Below are 18743 nucleotides of genomic sequence, written 5' to 3' on the forward strand. Positions count from 1 at the left end.
TAACACGAAGTAGAGTTTGTACAAGTTATATGACCAATAATATGGATTATTTATCACCTTATTTTTGAGCCAATTGGTGACTAAATTTGTAAGTCAAGTATAACGCTACCATGCTCTGTTCACTTATAGATTCTTTAAACGTGTATTTCTTAAAAGAAACCACCAATTTTTCAGTACACTAAATAATAAGGACTGTGATTTGAAGGAAATTATAACAGTCTTGTGTAACAGAGCATAATTTGCCTAACTCCTGTGCTTTGTAATATGCAACAACCCAGGTTTCTGGCATCAGACCTTACACCTCGAGGTGAGGAATTTGACACAGTTAAAGTGTTCATGTTTAGTGGATTGCTTTAGTCACAAACACAGATTTATGTTGACAAATGCCAGTAACTTCTGCAGATCTCAACAGTTTAAGATTAGACTGAAGACAGATTTCTATCAATTGTTCATGGCATGCAGTTGTACCATTTTCTAGGAAAAAAAAAAAAGAATTGTATTCCCTCTCAGATGTAATTTTCTGCATTTCTTTTACATGTTTGCTTGTTGGGTTTTTATTAACTGGAAATGCTAGTTCTTACTTCCATGTGTTTCTTTATATTCACATTCTAACATTCACTATCAAGGAGTTTCTCAAAAAGTTTCAGTACCACAAACAGGAGACCATTGTGGAAGTCATACTATAAATGCAATTCACCAATACACTCACAAGTACATATTGACATTGTACTCTAAAGAAGAAAAATGCTGATTAATTAATTAAGATTCGAGGTTCAAATCTTTTTTCTCAAGTCACATGCATTTATTTAAGAATGCAATTCAAGTTAATTTGAAACATTAAAAGAAGTGAGAAAACAGAAAATGCTAGAAAAATTTTGATAGGCAAGTAACTGGAGAGAGAAAATGCATATCCTTCTTTTCTGATCACTAACTAGGTTTTCAAAACATTTACAACAAAACCAGGCTATTAGTGGTTTGCAGTAAATAGGGAACAATATGTGCTTTCCTCACACACAGATCACATCCTTGCTCACTACCTTTTTGTAGAGTAAGAGCCTAACAAAGACTAGGCAGCATAAACAACAATGCAATTACACTACACAAAAGCAGGTATAAACAGTTCCTTCTCTGTGAATCTTCTAAGGCAAAACCTGAAACGGCATGTTTGGCTCTTACATAAGACCTCAAAAATCAGGAGGTCACAAAGAGTATCTCTAAAGAAATACCTGAGGCATGTAAATTCAAAAGAAACCCCTTGTAGAGCAGAATGTTTCCTTTAATTTGAGAGGAAGCAATGAATAACCTCTCAGCTGCGGGTTATTCTGAAGAAAAGCTGAGTTAAGCAAAGCACCTCCTTAAAGCACACAGGAAACACAATAATCAGAAATGGCACAATCAAGATCTCCATGACAGAAATTACAACGTTACTGAAATACTCTACAGTAAAAGCCTTGCAATGACAAGGAGATGGATTCAAGTCATTAGCTGCTAGCATCTGATCTTTCCAAGAACATTTAACTCTTACTGCAAGGGAATTCCTCTAGCAAATGCCAAAAATACCACAGTAAGGACCAGATTTAGACTTCTTATTACAGCACAGTGTTGGCTTCCAGTAGGAAAAGCTGTCCTCTTCCATTATCTCTTTGCCTTTTCTTTGGCTTATGAACCATGGAAACCAGATTCCCAGTCTTTCTTCACCTGAGAACCTATTTCTAGAATGGCAGCTGTAAATGAGGAGAGCCTGCCTGTTAGAACAGCATTTCTGCATCCCAAATTCACTCTAGAGAGAGAGTGTCTGACCAGGCTGAAGTCAATATGTTCTCAAATTGGTTTAATAAGCTTACTTTTATTTTTGGAAATAGTTACCAGCAACCAAAATACAGCAAGAAAATGTTTACTTCATAAAGCCTCCAAGAAATCAATGTTTTCGATTTTGAACTTAATGCTGTTACAGCCAGGAGGTCCATTACCCAAAACAGGAGTTTCAGAGCACCTTTTCTTGGACGTGTATGAGTTGAGGAAAACAATGTTCTCCAGTTCCAGTAAGGCAAACACATCTAAGCCTTATTTCTCACAACCAAACATTTGGAATTAATCAATTCTATTGTACATTACTGTGGTTTCAAACACTGAATTTGCTGGACACTTTCTATTACAAAGTGTTGTATGTATAATGAAGATTAAAGTAACAGAACTCAGGACAGCTTTACCAAGAATCTGGCACTAACCTCAGGCAGCTCATTTATCCTGTTCTCCTGAGCTCCTCAGGCTGGCATTAAACACCAGGCACCCCTAGACAATCCAGCCCATTCAATATTCAAACCTCTTTGACAATGCTGCTCTTCCTCTCACCACTGACAATGCAGGAATACCAAGTTAGGTGGCACAAATGTCAAATTTAAACAGATCTTGGGTATAAGCATTTTCATTTTAAATGTTGTTAAACTATATAAAGAAGCAAACATGTATTTTCAGTATTTGTGCTGCTTCACTTCTCCCTGTTTCATTTTGGCTTAGCTGTGGAATCAGAGGAGCTGTTGGAAAATATGAATCTAAATGTTCTGTTGGTTCATTAAACTCCTTTTTTAACCAAGAATAGCATTACTCCCCAAACCTAAAAGACAAGGTTATCCTCAAAGTTACTATAAGCAAAAAAAAGTTTCAACTCAAAGTCTACTGATGTGCTTTAACAGCTGCAGATCAAGATGCTGCCTGTACATAAATCTATAAACAGAAAGTGGGGAAAACATTGTAAGAACAAGCACATCTTAAATTCATATGGGCAAACACAGCTGGCTGGGACAGTCAGGTTACAATCTGGCTCTGTGGAATGCAGTATTTGTGTCCAACATACAGCACACAGCCACACAACACGTAAAGACACACGTCGTAACTAACACATAACTCAGATGTTTTCATTCTTAGGATTTCTTAAATTCCTTTTAAAACAGTGCTCAACTCAGCGAGAAATCTATTTCTGGATGTTACCCTCAAGCATACTAGCTGGGAATGTGTTCTAAATTAGGATAAAAAGGTGTTAGATTATAAAGTATTAGAACTAGATTACCTAGGGTCAAGTGTTCTCAGAGACTTCCTCACAGAGCAGTATGATCTCCATCACACAGAAACCCTCCAAACTTCACCCAGGCTGCAGCACAGAGCAGATCAGAACTGCCCAGGGCTGCACTCTGCTGTGACAGCTTCTCTCACAGCCAGGCAGAGGAAATACAGGTGCACAACGAAAACAACCATGGGTCTTCTTCCCAATACTGCAAATGTACTTACTGCTTGTTTTTCAGTGAGCAGGCTTACTTATTCACCATTTATCCCACCTACAGACATTAACTCATATTAAAAACACAATACAGGAGGGACACCTAATACTCCAAAGAATAAAATCTATGTTCCATCTCTTATCAATAGACAAATGAACTTGAGGTTTCCCGTTTCCTTCACCCTACTTCCAAACATTCTAAAGTGAAGAGAGGATTTGCCCTTCCCTGTGGTTCTCCCAGCACAGGACTCTTTGATTTGAAAAACCCAAATTATTTGCTTTACAGCAGATTTCTTAGATCACCTTGCAAGTGGCACCAATACAGAAATATTCCTTGCAATTGAAAACTTTAATTGCCAAAGACATTAGCCGGAAAGAAAGTCTACTGAAAATGAGTCTGTCAGTTTTCAAACAAGGCATATTTCAAGGCTTTTTTCCTGTGTGTGTGTGCCATAGCAGCAGCTTACTCAGTGTGTTTTTTTTGCACAAAGGAGAAAATCTAACAGACAAAATTTCTAACACCTAGGAATGAGTAGGATCTAAGGCACTTCTCTGACTATCCAGAAAAATTATGAGTATTTTGAATCCCCGTGAAAGGGTTAGCATGTCATTGCGCTGAAATGTTCACAAAGAAGCAGTTTAAGTTGTCAAACAGCACAATAGCACAGAGAGGAATGAACATTCTGTCGAGGTAGATAATGGTATCTGCAAGAAAATTATGCTGCTGAGTGTAGTGAAAACAACTCGATCGAGCATCAGTTTCTTTACTGCTGGATTTCCAACTGATACCACCACAGATCTGCAAGGACAGCTCGATGAATATTTCAAGAGGAAAAGGCAGAGTTGACTGAGGTCCATCTAGGCTGCTCTATTATTTCCACTGTGAAAGACAAGTCTTTTCAAAGTATTGAAAGGTTCAGGCTATTACTTTGGGTAATTAAGGTGTTAAGAGGCTTGTGTTAGCTTAGTGAGCTACTGGAGTTTTTAAGTAGAAATGCAGAGATCACACAGAGCCCTCGTCACCAGCAATATGTAACACAAATATGATTCACTGTGTGAACTCCAGATTTTATAGTCTTTTAAATCCTTTACTAAACAAAACCATGATCTGAACAGAAACAAAGTACATTAAAAAAAACAAAACAAAACAATTGAGGTCGAGATCCTTCAACTGCTTACTTATAAACAAATTAAGGAAATAAAAACAAGAGGTCATACTTTCACATGACCTTAAAAGGTCACACAATGTGTACTTTATGCAACTATTAATGCAGAATGAAAACACCAGAGCTCTATTAGCTTTTCTACATATTTTTATGTCTCATTCTCACATTCACACTATTTTTTCTCACTGACATGACTGTTTAAAATAAACAAAACAAGCCCTCAGTAGTCACAGGTACTCCAACTCTTCCCCAGGCTCTCACAATTAATGTTACACTCCTCCAGGTATAACTCCAACTTCAGGAGGAGAAACTGCTACCTGTGCCTTGCATGTGCAAACCTCTGCCTGTGCTGACAACACAACAGACCATTTTTATTTTTAAAGTAGGCTAATTGCCTTTCCAAGTCTCGTTCATATGCTCAGAGAATAAAACAAGGAGGAAATACTTTTAATTTTGTTCAATCTCCAAGGACCAATCCAGCTAAAAAGCAGCATCCATCAAACGCACTTTACCATGGGCTCAACAGCTGAAAAATGAGTTCTAATGAAGCACGTTGGGCTCTAAACCATGCATGGAAACAAAACTTGTAAAACCAACCCAGCGCAGCTCCTGTCAACAGTGTTTCTCTCTGTCACTCCAGTCATTTATGAACAGATGTTTGCTTAAGGAGCATTAAGCTGCCGACGGTTTCCATTTCTGTGCTGAAGATGGAAGGAAGGGGCTGTCACCATTAAGAGGCCAATTTACTGACACTTTAAAGGAATCCCACTTTAATCGTTGCTTTTTAAGGCACTGTCTTCTCTAAAGGAAAAACTATATTTTGGTTCATCCAGCAGACACTTTTCATAGCAAACTGAACTGTCAGGACCTAACAACATTTAAGCAATTTCGCCCCATTTTAGAATGACATTACCTCCTTCACAAAAAGAAAAATACCACGCTTAAATTACCGTAACCCTGTTCAGCCTGCCATGTCCAGATGCATTTAGCAACCAACCGACACGCTTTACGCCCCTCGACAGAGAAAGCTTGTCAGGAAAAGCCAACCGCACAGGACAGCTTAACTTCTTGCACCACATCCTTGAGCCCTCTCGCAGCTGCGGCGCCGCTGAACCCCAGGAAAACGCGGGCCGCGCCGCAGGACAAAGCCGAACCCCCCCGCTCCGGCTGCGGCGGGACGAGCCCGGGGAGCCGCGGGGCTTCTTCCCCCCTGCCCTGCCCCGCCCGGGCCCCGCCGCCCTCCCCCGCGGGCCAACGGGAAGGACGGCGCTGCCCCGACAGGCCCCGGCCGCCGCCGTCCCCCGGGGGCAGCGCCGAGGGGTCCCCGGCGCCCTTCCGCGGCCAGGCCCCGCGGCAGCGAGCCGCCCGCCGCCGTCTCTTACCTGCGGGCTGCGCGGGGGGCGGCGGGGCCCGGGCGGGCATGGCGGCGGGCGGGGAGGGGGAGGGAAGGAGGGAGGGAGGGAGGAAGGGGAGAGGGGCCGCGGCCGGTTATCTGCGGCCTCCCGCGGCAACCGCCATGGAGGGGAGCCCCTGTGGGCGACAGGAACCGCGTCGCTGCGGCCCGGCCCCCTCCGGCCGCCGCCTCCCGCCCGCCGCCGCCCACCGCGCTCCCGGCGCGCACCGCGCCGCCGCCGCCGCCGCCCGCGTCACGTCCGGCCCGGCCCGGCCCCGCCGTGCGCAGCCCTGCGGATAAATGGCTGAGGGGGCAGCGCAGCGCTCCTGTGGGTCCTGCCGTGCCGGCGGGACGCGGAGCCCTGGAGCGGCTTGGGGTTGGGAGGGGCCCTGAACGCCAGCTAGTTCTGAGCCCAAGGGATTGTGTGTTAAAACTGTAAAGAGTAACGTTTAAGAGAGTGGCATTTAAGTAGCGCGCAAAGCCTGCCGTTCGTCCTGGGGCCGTGCTTATCTGAGCTCCGTGCAGCGGTCGCAGCGCGGAGGAGGATTGCGTTAATAAAATAGCGAGCGAAGCGTAGCGCTGGGGCTTGGTTACAGAGTCTCGGGATGGATCCGGTTGGGAAAGACCTCTGCGGTCACCGGGCCCAGCCCCGCGGGGTCAGCCGGGCCGCGGCACCGAGTGCCGCCTCCGTCCTTCCCTGGAGCGCCTCCAGGGACCGTGACTCCGCCACCTCCCCGGGCGGCCCATTGCGAGGCTCAGTGACCTTTTCTGTGAAGAAATTCCTCCCGATGTCCAACCCAAGCCTTCTCTTGCCTAGTTAGGCCTGTGGCCTCTTGTCCTGTCGCTGGTGGCCTGGGGGGAGAGGCCGACCCCACCTGGCCACAGCCTCGTCTGGGAGCGATAAGGTCACCCCAGAGCCTGTGTTCCTCCAGAGGCTCTAGATACGCGCACACCCCATGTTTAAACACGCGGTGGTTTGGCTGAGAAAGGCTTACAACACAGAACGTTTCACGTTTCAGATAGGTTCATGGAATAAAGATACCTCAAACGCGTTTAAGGGTAATTATAATGAATCTGCTAATTTAGTCAGCAATAGAAGGTTTTGTGAAGCAGGGGGGAATTATATTGTTAATGCAACGTTTCTCTGACGTTCTGAATCCTGTTACAATAGCTGAAGATAATCGTGGATGACTATTAATGAGTCTGTGTTACTATTAATGAGGCTCTATTACTTCGCCTCCTGGTGGCTGCTCTCTTTTTTCAGCTTAGTGTCAGAAGCGCAGAGTGAAGCTTGTGCTGACCCGGCAGGACAGGAGAAGCCGGAGGGAACAGGGGACAGGGTAATTTAGCGCTCAGTGCTCTTTGACCTTCACCCAGTGTACAACAATGTGATTAACAAGATCTTCTCCCCCCCCCTCCATGCTACCCCCATGTCTGGCAGTAGCCCTTAACTTCCAGGGGCCCGAGGTGTCCCTTACTGTGTGGTACTGCTTCGTGAAGAATCATTTTCCATTCCAGATGTGTTTAATTGGTGGTCATTGGCTATGACTGTAAACCATCCTGTTGTAAATAATACAATTGGAGAAGGTAAAATAATAACCTTCTCTTTTACATCTGCCTTACCAACCATTTGAATGATACATGAAATAAACATGCTGCCTGTAAATTCTCCAGACAGCAACATAAGCCCCAGTGTTGTCCAGAAAAATCAGTTTTTTTACCAAGTGCAACAAGCCAATAATTACACACTCCAGAGAGACATTGGTTATTTTTCTTAGAGTTGCACAAGCCTGAGTCCTCTGTGGTATTCCACAAATCAAGCACACCAACTATGAACACTTTTTACTACTTATACATTCTAGCAAACAAAGGAATTAGTGTTTATTGGCTACAAGTTACACAGTTCTCTTACTAACTGGTATTCTCTCCTCTGTTTTTTAATGACTCTCTCTCTTCTCATGCTCACCAGTCCGCATGCTCAGGCTCTCTCCTGCTCTGCGGTGGGCTCTCAGCTGGTGGTTGTGATCTGTCCCTGCTGGAATTACCTTTTACCCAGGCAGAGCTGATTCAGCACAGTCGCTGAGCTGTCTTTATTGGTTTCTTCCTCATCTTGGGAGTTCTGCTCAATGTCCTCGGGGCCCATAAATTCCGCATTCTTTGTGTCCACTCTCTGTGGTACATCCTTCTCCCCATGCCTGATTAACCTCCCCCTGGGTCTGAGATCATTGAAGCAAGTCCAGCCCCAAACCTTAAGAAGGCAATTCTACCCACAAGAAATTTGTTTTTCTAACACCTGTGTGTCACTTAGAGCTTGTTAGCTGCTCGCTGTTTAAATCTCCCTTCTTGCTGATTTGGCTTGAAAGTATAAAAAGACAAAACATTAAAGAACATCCTTTCTTAAGAAAATTTTACATGTTGCACATTTTGCAACACTGGCACCCTAAAGAAAAACATAATGGTAAAGCCCTTCTTGTGCAAAAGCCCACAGTTGCAGAACAATCACGTATCTCAGAAGAAAATCCAGGAAGATAAATGGTGTCAGTAATCAGGTTCTAGATTCAAAGGAAATTTGTTAAGTAAAATTTCAGATGCTTTGAAGAAGTGACTCATATCCTAAGCTATAAAAAAAGGCAAAAAATTCCTCCAAATAGTCCTTGCCAGTCTGATGTGGTGAAAATGTCCTTCTCTTTCTTGGTGGCGTTCAGAAGTTTCCAGGACCAGAAGCGTTAATCAGTATGCAGTTGTGAGTCCACAAAATTCACTTAACTTGAATGCAAGATCAGATGAGAGGTAAGCATGTCACACAAAACAATGAAGTTAATATTCACTTAGGCATAGTGTGAATGACTGACAAGATGTGTGGGATTTCTTCAAGTCGTTCCTGCATAAGCTTTGCTGGTTGAAGGAGATTACATTTGCATGTGAAGGCAGACTGACTCTTTATAATAGCATTAGCCATATCATGTATTAGCTCTGTGGAATAGAATTCATGGGTTACAACAGTAATTTCAAGGTTATATTTTTAACATATGAAAGTTTCCTTTACAGAGTTGCTTGGATTGTAAACACTGTATCTTATTTGGAGATGATTCTAGCACGGTGTTCTATCCATTTTCAAATAAATGGTGAGGTGTTTTTAAAGCATATACTTTCAAGCCGTTTGTTTTCTTAAAGCATGGTGAAAAAAATTATAATTTTGATATATCCATCTCAACGTGAAGCCCTTCTGCACCGTGCAATAAAGGTTTTAAGTCGAGCTGGTCTGGTCTTGGTGGGTCTGAGGCTGAGCCTTGGCTTGTTGACTGCAGCAAAGTGGCTTTATCAGTCACTGCTACTGAATCCTGAACTGTCAGGAGAGGGCGCAGCCTTCCCAGAAGTCTCAGATGGAAAAGGGTACTCTGGTGTGTCAGGGTGATTCAGAAAGGTTCTCCCAAAACCCTGCGTGGTCTAGAGGCTCAGACTCTCCTCCTGGCTTGGGAATTGAGGACGGTGGGAAGAACCTGCTATGGTCTACATCCATGTCCTTCATAAAACTAGTCACTTATAATTGTCAAAAAAATGAGTATGTAGTGTTTATAGAGAAGAAATTTAGGTTTTATTTCTCATTTTGAAGGCTTCAACATGGCTCCTGAATGTAAATTTTAGTTTTATATAAGCTGTACCATATATTGTGTAGTGTGATGCAGAAAATCTTCTGAAAGATGTTGTACTGCTGGTAGTGGGTAGTGCACTTTCTTCTTTTTAATTTCAAAAATACATACAGTGCAACATGGCTCCTGCCACTGCAAACTTTTTTGGCTTCTCCACTGAGTGAGGAAGAAATTTGCTATAATCAAAGGCTAGATAAAGTCTCCAAAATTCAGGCAGTGTGCTTCCCTCTCTGCCAAGTCTGGCAATGCTGCTGATCAGAAACTAGATAGTCAGCGTCCTGAGAAATTATCATCCTTGGTTTTCCTTTCTATTTATTTATTTATTTATTTTAAATTCACAATCAAATCAGACATTTAAAGATTTTATATTATCCATAGAATTATTTTTAAATGGTCTTTTAACCTACCAAATAGTTTAATTTCATTAATGCCTTATGCTTTTTATTTCTGCTATTGGCTCCATCCTTGGCCACGTGCTCTTCAACATCTTTTTTAACACCTTGGTTGCAGGACTCAAAGGAATACCAAGTTTGCTGATGTCACTAAATTGGGATGAGCTGTTCACTCCTTCGAGGCCAGAGAGGCCCTGCAGAGAGACCTTGATGAATTAGAGAGCTGGGCAGTCACCAACCATGTGAACTTCGGCAAGGGCAAATACCAGGTTCTGCACCTGGGATGGTGCAGCCCTGGATGTACAGACTGGGGAACGAGAGGCTGGAGAGCAGTGCCATGGAAAGGGACCTGGGGATCCTGGTCCATGGCAAGTTGAACATGAGCCAGCAGTGCCTGGCAGCCAGGAGGGCCACCTGTGTCCTGGGGGGCATCAGGGACAGCATCCCCAGCCGGGCAAGGGAGGGGATTGTCCTGCTCTGCTCTGCACTGGGGCGGCCTCCCCTCGAGTGCTGGGGGCAGCTTTGGACACCACAATATAAAAAAGACATAAAGCTGTTAGAGAGTGTCCAAGGGAGGCCACAAGGAAGGTGAAAGGTCTGGAGGGGAAGCTGTGTGAGGAGTGGCTGAGGTCACTTGCTCTGTCCAGCCTGGACAAGAAGAGGCTGAGGGGAAACCTCAGTGGGGTCTTCTACATCCTCACTGGGGGCAGCACAAATCTCTGCCGGTGACTAGTGACAGGAGTTGAGGAAACAGCCTGAAGCTCAATTGGAGGAGGTTTAGGTTGGATATTAGGAAAGAGGTCTTCACCCAGAGAGGGTGAAGAGGCACAGGGTGTGATTGTTGGGATGCTATGTGCAGGACCAGAAGCTGGAACTCAATGGTCCTGAAGTGTCCCTTCCAACTCAGCATATTCTATGTTTCTAATATTCTGTGAAATCATTGCATTTCATCTTCACAGAGTGTTTTGACTTTTTCTGACATGAAACTGAATTGGCACATTTGTTCAAAATGTTTTAAATTCAGTAAAACTGCGTTTATCTTATGCCCTTATAGCTGAAATAACCCCTACAACTGCATTATCAAGCAGAAAGGTCTTTTCTGACTGAATTCACCAATCAGCCTCAAAAGCTTTATATGAAAGTTTTTTGTGGCTGTGGTTTCATAAGTTGAGCATTATGAAAGCTAGTTGAATGAATAATATGTGCTTTCTTCTGGCTTCTAAATGGGCATCAATCAATAAAAGAAAAATTCTGCAGTCACTGCTAGCTGAGTTAAACAAAGCTGCAGCTGAGCAGAGAATGAACTGTTGCTGAAGCAGCCTGTTGCTGAACCCCGCTGTCCTTTGGCATGGAAAGGTGGTAAAACAGATCAAAGAGCAGTGGATACTTGTTTCTTTGGGGTGTGGTTCGTGCCTTCAGCTCCACCCCGAGTCAGTGCGCACTGCTTGGCTCCTCCCCAGGGCAGTGCTGGGCTCTCACCTCTGTTAGAGTGAAGAAGCCAGGAGTGCCTGTCTTGGCCCCAGGGCATCGCCCAGCCGCATCAGAGACCCCTTGTGAAGAGCCCATCCGGGTCTGCAAACTTCCCCACATCTTCTTATTCACTGCTGCTCCCTTTAGCACTGACCTCCGGGCATGCAGAATGACCAGGCACTGGTTTCTCTGGTTTTGGGGATCCAGCAAAGGTGGTTTAGCTTTTCCCAGCTCCCCAAGCAAGGGTCTGTCTCCATTCTGTTCTAGTTGCAATGGCATAAAATATAAAACATTGTAACATATGTTTCAGATGCAGCACATAGGTATTCTGTTTGGTGGAGTGCAAGTTTGTTGGAACTTTCCACAAGTCGCTCTGGATATCTTTGCTGGAGTCCTAGTAAAAAAGTGAGAAGGCATTGCTATGTCAGCAGCTCATTCTCTTGTGATTACCAAGCCATTAAAAAATTCAGAATTGCCCTTAAACAGGCCTGAATGTCTTAACTACAAAGAGCCCAGTGTAGTTACAGAGAACAGAAATAACAGTTATTTTAGAGGTTTTCTACATCTGAATGTAGGTTCTTTGGGGTTTGGCTCAGGCTTATTTGGGCAAGAATGTGATTGTTGACACTCAACAGTGTTTGTGGGGAGGGTTGGGGTTTTTTTGGGGGTGGTTTCTGGGGTGGCACTTTTGTATGTGTGTGTGTTTTGTTTTGGATTGGCTCACTGGTTTGGTTTGGTCATATGTTTATTTTAAAGAGGTTCTTTCTGAGTCTTGACCACGTATGCAGCTGATTTGGAGCATCTAATGAAGATGAAGACTCACATTCTTGCCATGTAAGGGCTTACCCAGTGGATTAACCAGATCATGAATGTCTAAAGAGCCCCATTTTTCCTGCTGTGGCCTAGACCACATCCTCCAAGTGGCACAAGTTAATGACTTCAGTGTGGCAATGCTACGTGTGCACCTGGCCTCAACCTATTTGCATACATAACTCATCAGCAAGGTGTGCAAAGTGTATTTTAGTGTATGTACATATTAATGGTGACAAGGCTTGTCAGCAGAGTCCATAACCAAACCCAGGTCTGACAATACTTCCTTCTCCTAGAAGATTGTATTGAGTACCTCAGCTGTCAGCAGGAAAGCCAAGATTTCTCATGCCCACAGCAGCAAAGCTTTCCAGTGTAACTAATTGTTTTGGTTTGGCTCTTGTTGGTTTTTGTTTGGTTTTTTTCTTTTTTTTTTTTTTTTTTTTAGTGCAGGCTCTAAATGCAGAAAGCCCATAAGAAAAGAAATCAAAACTATTAATTTCATGACAGTCCCTTGCCTTTAAGAGGCATGGCTTGAGAACTTTTTACATTTAAGATGAAAAGTGCTTAAAAGTGGTCAAGACCATTATTCTGTTTTAATGGTCTCATTCATTTATTGGGCAAAGGCGAGCTGATTTCCAAAGTCATCCTCCTCCCTGGTGCAGCAGTTCCTTTCTGTGAGGCTCTTGAGCCTCCAACACCCTTGAAGATCAGCTGATAGGAAATTCCAAGGTACAAACTATTCACTCAATGTGTGTAATAAATATGTGTGTAATAGGCACTGTGAAAGCAGTCTCTTGCATACCAACCTATGCAGGGTAGTAGTATACATTCCTGTATTCTCCATTAACATCTATTTGAAGACATTTTCATTTCTAAGGCATTTTGGAGTTTGGGGATATTTCATTTGGTTGGGGTTTTTTGAGGTTTAGGATCACTGAAACTTGCCTCAACCACTGGGGTTTTTTTACATATATTTAAGAAGACCTGCAATATCCCGTTTTAATCACACAAATTCATTTCACTTCTGTTTGTCAACACAGTCATTGAAATTCAGGTGTCAGGTTCAGATGTTTTGATTAAGTTTTCCTAATAAACTAATGTTGTGTAACTGCTTATAAATAAAAATCATTTGAGGGTTTTTTTTTGCAAAGGGAATTTCTTTCATTTCTACAGTGAATGACAAAATGTCCATTAAACACAAGTGATAGCAGCATTCAGTTCCAGGTTTTAAAATGGAAATGGGAGAGGTTTTTCTGGGTTAATGACAACTTATGTCTCAAATGCAACTGCTATGCAAGGAAGGTACTTTCTTTCATAGGTATTTGTCAAAATCCTTCTCATTGTCTTTCAGACTCATATCTGATGCCTTGTTTCAGAGCCATACATTCCAATTTTATCCTCCATCATATTTTTCTGTAATAGGTTTGCTTTCTTGATCTACATTCATTGAGATGCAAAGCATCTGGGATGTAGGCACACGAGAAGGCTAGCTCTCAGAAAAAAGAGCATTGCTTCCTTGAAGGCTCTTACACGAGAAATGTGTGAGATGGCTTGTACCTGACCCTAAACTACCTGACGAGGCTGTTGTCATAAGACAGAATCAGGAGAGGAAATACCATGCTCCAAGTAGATAAAATGTGTTTGAATGCTAACAGAATGTCAGCCCCAGCTGCCAGAGTCCTGCATGCAACAACCTTTGTCTGCAGCAGCAGTCAGGATGAGACCTTCAGATGGAGGAATCTGTTGGTCTCTGTGTCATCCCATTGTTGTCTCACAAGCAGAAAGAAGAGAGAGTGAACACCTGACATTTGTACCAAGAACAGGCTGAGTGGGGGAAGGAGCAGGCAAAGAGGAGTGTGGAGAACAGGGAACTGTTTCCCTCAAACAGCAGGGTGGCAAAGACAAGCACAGACAGTGGGGCAGATAAGGAGATGAAAAATCCAACCTCCACCCCTTCTATATCCAGGATCAGTCAGAGATCTCTGGAGAGCAGCTGAACCAGCTCTGTTTCCATGAAATGAGCTAGGAAAGATGAGATTAGGTAAATCCAAGTACCTGAGCAATCTGTTTAAGGCCCCTCTTTCTAAATCATGGCTAACGGGGTTTCAGCAGTGGGAAAAGGATGCCGTCTCTGAGTCAGCTTCTGGGTCCTGGGAAGCAAATATGATCCCATCACGCTTACGTGGAGTCACTGATGTGGTCTGCAGGAGCCCTTGCCAGGATGTGTCTCCTCACCATTCTCTGCAACTCTGCACCAAACATGCAATCTAAGGGCAGCCTGTGGCACTTCAAGGGAGCAGCGAGCTGCAGGCAGCCCATCTCTAAAGTTACTGAGTCAATGGATGTGCATCAGCAGTGAATTGGGCTCACAGTTTTCTGTTTTTAACTACTGAGCTGATAAAAAGTGTTAATACACATAATAAATCAATTTATAGGGTTTGGTGCTTCTTGCAAGGAGCCTCGATTCCCAGCACAAGCTGATCACCAAGCCGATGTTCTGAGGGAGAATATTTTGTCCCAATTTCCCTGCATTTATCGAATTGTTTATAATGTAGGCCACAGGGTCTTTTCTGTCTGTTTGGTCAGATGTAGGTCAGCAGTTCAGTGGATTCAAATGAATGACTGATGGCAACCTCCAATTGGTTTGCATGGAAATGGCATTGGGCCAATTGCCCAGTTGTGGAATGTTGTAGGAGCAAAGGAGACATAATTATTTCCAAATTTGGCCACAATCCATATTATATCCATATTTATCCATATTTTGCTGCAAATGGCCTTGTCTTCTTTGGCAAGACATCCCATGGGCAGAGAACATCTCCTTAGTAACTCACTGTTCTTATACTGGGTATATACCACTTCCATTCTGGGTGGAGTTTCCAACAAGTTCTCCTCTGTGGAGAGGCCAAGACTCACGACCCTTGCTAGGCATGCAGCTCTCTCCCAGAATCAGGCCTCTGGCTCCTTGGCAGCCTGTCTGTAATGTTGCTGTTTTTGGGATCACTCACAGATCTTTGAGCAGCAATTAAATCTTGGTACAAAACCTGTTGGCAATAGCCTGGGTTTTTCGAGGAGCAAAGACTCCAGTGCATATCCTCATGTGGAGCAGGAAGGAGTTTCAAGAGCACTGCAGAGATCTCCCACCAGTCAAAATCTTGTTCCTCTTATTCAAAGAGGTGGTGGGATGTGAACCAGCTTTTGTTCAAAAACAACGTCAGCATTTTAGCAGATGACTGCCCCCAACATGTCCTCTTGTACCTTCTGGGGACATTTTGATGGAACCCAATTGCTATCAGATGGCCCTTTGCAGAATTGCTTCAGGGGTGAGTATGATGTAGACTGGACATGCTGGGGTAGCTGTCACAAACTAACCTATTCTTCTCGTGCTTCTGGCCAGCCCATCAGGGATGGTTGGTGTATCCACTTTGTGGCTGCTGAGCCATGAGTCTTTCATCTTTTTTCTGTATAAATGTCTTCAGATGCAACTTGACAGCAGGTTGCACTCAGAAGATTTTTCCACTCTGTAGTTCTACGCTATCAAGACATGCTTAAATTATCCTACAGGCCATGCCTTCAGAGAGGCCTGGGTTAGTTACACATCTCTGGTTTTGAGTGACAATTTATACACTGTCACTAGCTAGGCCACTTCTCTGGAGAGTCCCCCTTTCTCGATCTGACAGATGCAGGCAGACAGAGCTACAACCCTGATCTATATAGAAGAAAACCAGGGTGATAACCCCTACAAAACCTGACAGAGTCACTGCATGCTCGGCTTTGCCTTGGAGCTGGTTTGCTTTTACAGAGCCAGACCAGTTTCTTCTGAGTCAGGTCCTGTTATAGGCACACTATTGTGGTGCCTGTAATTCATTTTTAGAGTGGAACAGATAGGTTTCTTCCTCTTTCACAATTATTACCTTGTTATTGCTCTGCTTATAAAGCGTTCTGGTTGCATCGCACAGCTGCAAGCATGCCCCAGGGCCTGGTGCAGTTAAATGTCTGTGGTGTGTTTTGCTCTCTTGGTTGTATGGAAGGAGTCATCTCTGCATTATAAACTCTTCTCTTTAGCTTTTCAAAGCTCATTCTTGCCTATGGGAAAGCTTCATGTGTGAAAAGTGTCAGGTTCCTTGTGGGATGGGGTGGACTGTTACACACCGAGCTGCATCTTGCCATTTCTTTTTCTGCACTAGAATTGGGAAGAGGGAGCAGATAGGAGTAGGTCAGAGCTGTATTGGACCCCAGGCTAATGCTGGGCCTGGGTGAGCCTCTGCAGGGGTCTCCAAGTTTCTCTTGGAAGTCAAAAATTATGATATTGACTGAGTGAGTTTCATGAAGAACAGGAAATAATCTCTGCAGTTGTGTCAGGTAGCATGTGGGAAACATGCAGCATTTGTGTGCACTACTGAGTACCAGTTGTATTCCTGTGAATTCTTTTAGGCTGATCTAACGCCTTGATGCTGAATTCAACCATCTCACCTCCCAGGAAGCAAGCATGACCACCATAGGACTTTCACTGGGGCACAAAGATGCTCATTGTGCTTCCCATTGCACTGGTATTGCTCAGCTCAGAAAAACCATAATCACTGTTTTTAACAAGAAATAGGTTGCTAGATGAGAGGGGTCTTCCAAGGGATTGTAGGTGGTAAGCTGCTCTATTGATAGAGAGCAACAAGCTGTGTTGATATCTACCTAACACACCTATAGGCTTTGGACTTTTTGGTGCTAAAATAATTTTGAAGGTCAGGAATAACTCTGTGTGTGACTGCCTGTATGTATTTACACTTTTCTTGCAAAGGACAAAAAGAAAAGAGATGCCTCTTTTTTTGATGATTAAAATTGTTTGTCTGCATGAAGATTGTTTTCTCTGAGGCTTTGATGCATGATCTTTTACAGCTACTGGGCTGCTCCCCTGTAAGATTCTTCCAGAGGATACTGCAGAGCAGCCAGCTGCAATTAAAACAGAGAAGATGGTGTCCAAGTCCTTTGACTTCCAATTCTTTGACTTCCATTATCTTTAAATTACATCTTTAGTGCTGTCACTCTGTCAGAGTTGGATCACCCTTGCCTAGATCTTTGCCCATGTTTTAGTATAGCCCTAACCTGATTAGGAATCTGAGGGTTTTCTCTTCATTTCACTAGGGAGTATTAAAACAAATTATTCTGATATGGAGACTATAAAACAGGTTAAAAAATTTTAAAACATCAAGAAACTGATTCTCTATGCGGCAAAGACCTCACCATCCTGAACCCAAATAAATGGGAATAGCAATTAAAAATGTTTGAAGATGCAAAGTGCTGTATGTTTGAAGTCTTCAGGTTTAACAAATGTCATTGTCCCTCTGTTGAGAGTCCATCATCCTAAATCTTTGCTTAGTCTTTAGGTGGACAAAGTGGACAAAGAACTTAGAGTGGGTTAGAATACATCAGGACTTCTGAGTCTAGCTAAGACTGCCTATAAAAATAATACTGTCTTAGAAAGTAAAAAGGCTGTGTCCTGCCTCTGCTGAGCAAGGGGTTTCAATCTCATGGTTTTTTTCTGTGTGCTGGCAGGTTCACAAAATAGGATGCATTCTGACTGTAGCTAAACAAACAGCTGGAGAGTGCTGTCTCTGCAGAGCCACAGGCCTGTCCTTTTCTGTTTGTAGGCACTCTGCCCATTCCCCATCCTTTGTAAAGGCTCCGGCCTTACAGGGGGGGTGAGCACGCTCACACACAACATTGGTGTGACCTGAGACTGAGCCCAACAAGTGCTTTCTGTCCCACTCCCCCAGAGCTCCCCACTTAATCTCTGCCATAGGCAGATTCTGGCAAAGCACTCTGCAGCACCCATCAGGCTGGATCAGGCTTTGTGTAGGTAGTGATCATTCACCCATCCCTGGCATTCCACCCTTTTGGAATCAAGGGAGGGGATTGTCCAGCTCTACCCTGCAGTGGTGTGGCCTCACCTCGAGCCCTTTGTGCAATTGGGGGCACCACAATAAAAAAAAAAGGCATGAATCTGTTACAGTGTGTCCAAAGGAGGGCTATGAAGGTGATGAAGGGCCTGAAGCCATATGAGGAGTGGCTGAGGTCATTTGGTCTGTTCAGCCTGGAGGAGACTGAGGGGAGACCTCACTGGGTCTTCCACATCCTCACAAGGGGTAGAGGAGGGGCAAGCACTGATCTTTTCACTCTTGTGACCAGTGACAGGACTTGAGGAAATGGCATGAAGCGGGGTTTGGAGAGGTATAAGTTGGATACCAGGAAAGGGTTCTTCTTCCAGAGAGTGGTTGGGCACTGAACAGGCTCCCCAGGGCAGTGCTCACAGCACCAAGCCTGACGGAGTCCAGGAAGTATTTGTACAATGCTTTCAAGCACAGGATGTGACTCTTGGGGTGACCTGTCCAGGCCAGGAGCTGGACTCAATGATCCTGACATCTCCCTTCCAACTCAGCATATCTATCATCCTATGGTTCAATGAAAAAATGGTTAGCTACACACAAAACTGGCAACCCAGAGCAGCTCAGATCAGATTTGTTTGCTGCTGTAACCTCCTCAATATCTGTGGAATACCAGCATTGTTTCCTCTACATTCAAGTGTAGGAGACCACCAAG

The 18743-nt window shown here is 43.9% G+C and overlaps 1 protein-coding gene across 3 annotated transcripts in view; it reads right to left on the minus strand.

Annotated features, from left to right (window-relative positions):
- AFTPH (aftiphilin) overlaps positions 1–6044 on the minus strand; it is a 43092-nt gene extending 37048 nt beyond the window's left edge. For 2 of the 3 annotated variants that reach the window (XM_068186383.1, XM_068186382.1), the window contains exon 1: positions 5823–6043. The gene's annotated coding sequence lies outside the window, so the exon portion shown is untranslated. Of the gene's footprint in view, positions 1–5822 lie in introns of all 3 variants that reach the window. The other variant, XR_010997877.1, reaches the window with a different exon arrangement.
- Between the last annotated feature and the right edge of the window lie 12699 nt (positions 6045–18743).

This window comes from Anomalospiza imberbis, chromosome 3 (assembly GCF_031753505.1).
Source record: "Anomalospiza imberbis isolate Cuckoo-Finch-1a 21T00152 chromosome 3, ASM3175350v1, whole genome shotgun sequence".
NCBI classification, from domain to species: Eukaryota; Metazoa; Chordata; class Aves; order Passeriformes; family Viduidae; genus Anomalospiza; species Anomalospiza imberbis.